Source organism: Orycteropus afer, unplaced genomic scaffold (assembly GCF_000298275.1).
Source record: "Orycteropus afer afer isolate SDZICR_OR568_19922 unplaced genomic scaffold, OryAfe1.0 scaffold01087, whole genome shotgun sequence".
In the NCBI taxonomy this organism is placed as follows: Eukaryota; Metazoa; Chordata; class Mammalia; order Tubulidentata; family Orycteropodidae; genus Orycteropus; species Orycteropus afer.
In genome coordinates, this window is record NW_006922674.1 from 52,195 (window position 1) to 55,947 (window position 3,753).

Sequence of the window (3,753 nt, forward strand, 5' to 3'; positions counted from 1 at the left end):
AAAGAAGCCCTGGTGATGCAGTAGTTAAAGCACTGGCTGTTTACCCAGAAGTAAATGCTTCCAGCTTACCAGCTGCTCCATGAAAGAAAGATAAAACAGTCTGTTACTATAAAGATTTACAGCCATGGAAACCCAGTGGCCCTGTTCTACTCTGTTCTATAAGGTTGCTGTAAATTAGAATACGGTCACAGGTAGTGGGTTTGATACTTACCTTGTGGAAGAGGAGGATGATCAGGGTCTTTGTGTAATGAATTATTATATGGGGCTGGAGAATAATATACAGTAAAAGTATATTGCTGGACTTACTAGTTGAAACAGTTACTTCTGGTGGTCTGTATTAACAGATAATCCAGAACAAAGAATTTGCCAGATCAGTGGCTGTGTGTACGAGGTAGTCCAAACCAAACTCACAGCCATGGAGTCAATTCCAACTCATAGCGACATCCACTGCATTTCCAAGGCTGTAAATATTTATGAAAGCAGACTGCCTCATCTTTCTTCCATGAGCAGATGGTAAGTTCAAATCACTGACCTTCTGGTTAACAGCCAAATGCCTTAAGCACAACACCACCAGAGTTCCTTGTACTAGGAACTAGAAGATGTGTTAATTTGCTCTAATAATAAAACACATTTAGAACTGCAGCCACCATTGAAGTCATCATGTGGTTAATGTTATGATAATCTACCATCATTTTCCAAGTACCATCTATTTTCTGTTCACATCAAATTCTTGTTGTTGTTGTTATATGCCATCGAGTTGGCCCGACTCATAGAGACCCCTCCTTGAGTTTCCGAGGCAGTATCACTATGGAAGTAGATTGCCCCATCTTCCACACTCAAATAGGTAAGTTAAATGTGAATGTTGTAGGAATCGTCATGCCTTCATCCTTCAAGCCATTGATGGTGGCACTAATTTTTCAGTTCCTCAAAGAATGTAGTATTACTTTTGATTTACTATTTTCCTAGGTAGAAAGCAGTTCAAGTGGCTTCCACGTTGCCTTTCTTTCCATAATAGCTTTCACTCCAAAGGTCAGGGATCCAATGTGGTGATCCTGTCAACTGCTGAGTATTTCTTTTGCAATTATGCATTCTGAAACTGGGGAAATAATCACAGCATTGGTTTGGAGATTCACTAGATCCACTGTTAGACAGACCTGGCCTAAAACATCATTGATTTATTGATCTCCATAATCCCCTTCTCTGACTGTGGACCACAAAGAAGTTTTGGATCTCCTAGAATTTGTGACAATTCAGAACCTCTGTCCAGTAATTTCCCAAAAGTCTGTTAATCTGTTCCAGTGCATAGTCACCCTATTACAAATCACTATGTCCCTTTGAGGAAATACGGGAGAAAGAGTAACAGTATAAATTTTGCAGTGTAGTGAGTATGTAAACTAGCTCATATCTGGGAATTGACTAAGGGATCATAAAGTCTGTTTTGGTGTTTCAAGTTAAATTTATGTTCACCCGACCCATAATTATTCCTTTTATCCAAATCAAGTAAGGATTTTGTAGACTTCTGATCTCTGATTCAACTCTAGGAAAACCATGATCAATAAACTAAAGCCATAGGTCTCTGCATGTGACACTATTCTGGTTATTGTTTTAACCCTGCTGTTCATTACACTAGCCACAACCATTTTCTCCTTGGTAATTATTACTGCCACTTGGCTCTTGTCACCTGGGATCCAATTATTCCCATTGCATTTAAGTGTCCCCAATCACTGGCAGCAGTTCCTACAGCAATAGCTTATCTATGTATTAAAGTGACCACAAAAGTCTTCAAGGAAATTGCAGCTGCCATTATAAATTTATTACTTAGAGTTATAGTGGAAGGCTTGCTCTATGGATACTTCTAGGATGGGTGAGCAGGCCTTATGTGATAAATCTAATCTAACACTCTGAAATTTCACTTAATTTAGTATAAGCTACCTTTTGTTTTATTTTTCAACCAACCAACCAAACAACTAAACAGAGTTTATGGTAATTCCTTGAGCTGAAACATTTAATCCACAATCTCTGCCAATAGACCTGTATGAATCAATAAATGATGCACCCACATATTCTATGGAAATGTATCCCTTGGAGCAATTGACCATGGGCACCAGAGGGGCAACATTCACATGGAGGTAATGCAGGACACATGGAAGTGCATAACTATGAGGGGCACGGGAGGTGTTACTAGGCAGGGAAGGGAGAAGACTGGGTTAGGGTTAGGGATGGTAAATAGGGAGTGAAACTAAATGTACATGTAATGTTGAATGTACAACAAATTTGGCTCTGTAAACTTGTATCTAAAACACAATAAAAAATAATAATAATAATTAATTAATTAAAAAAAATAAATAAAATCAGCCTGTTCCAACTTTATGTTTTTTTCACCCTTATCCTACACCATTAATATCCATATCCACAAAAATTCCAGAATTTCTTTATTCATAAATTTGAAAAACCATGTATTTATTTGAAGTTTAGTTCACCCCATAGTGTGTCACATATTATACTCATCTTTAGGGCTCATTGAGGCTTGTATCTGGTTTTAGGTGTAGAAACAATGAAGGGTGGTGTGGTGGACCCATAAGACATCCAACAGTTTCTTGCAAAGCAATTACCTCAAAGAAGACCATTAGAGAATCATCAAGCAAAACTAGGTTTTCCCCTCAGAAGAGGGTGAAAAGTCTGTTCCTACAAAAAAGAGTTAACAGAATTCAGATGATTGATGTCCACATATTCATCAGAATATGCCCTATGTTTCTCTTCTAATTTTCAGATCTCATTCCTTCACAGTCAGTGAACTTATTTATACATGAAACACCATGTGAGGGTGAGAATTCAATCTGTGCTATAATTCACCTACTCACAGAATGGAGCTTTGGTCTGGTTTTCAGCAATCTTAACTCTCTGACCATGGGATATAAGGTTTTCTTTCCAGAAAGACATAGCAACTTTTAGATCATTTCCAGAGTGATTGAACTGAGGATTTGAAGTTTTGAGCTCATCTTTTTCTTTCCCCACTTTGTCCAGCAAAATTAAGAGCAATGGGCAAGGCCATTATATTGCCAGTTTGACAAAAGTGTTCTTAAGTATAAAATACATGATCACTCAGAACATGTCTTTCAGAATTATTTGATTAGTAGTACCCAATGGTGATATTTTGTATATGTCTATTGCCACATCAGGAGCTCTGGTAGCATAGTGGCTAAGGCACTTTACTGGTAACCAGAAGGCTGGCAATACAAACCCACTAGCCACTCCTTGGAAGGAATATGGGGCAATCTACTTCCTCAATGATACTGCCTCGGAAACCCAAGGAGGGGTCGCTATGAGTTGGGTCCCACTCAACAGCACATAAGAACAACAACAACATTGCCACGTCATGTCAAGGACTATCAGTGCCATTTACACTACTGGAAATAGAGTTACTAGTGCCTTTAAATCTAATAGGATTAGAGAACCAATTCCAGAAACCACAGAAACAAACAAACAAACAAACAAAAAAAAACAACTTCATACATAGATTCTGTTCCTCTAAGACCCTTCTTGGTAATAAAATATGTATTAGTTAGGGTTTTCTGGAGGAAAAGAACTAGTAAGAGTACATAGGTAGATAGATGTATTTTAAGGCGTTAGTCCAAAATTGTGGAGGATGTCCAAAACCTATATGGCAGGCAGACTGAAAACTATGGCAGGACATGTACATTGTAATCTCAAGGCAGAACTTTTCTTCCCTCAAAAACCTCAGTTTTTGTTCTT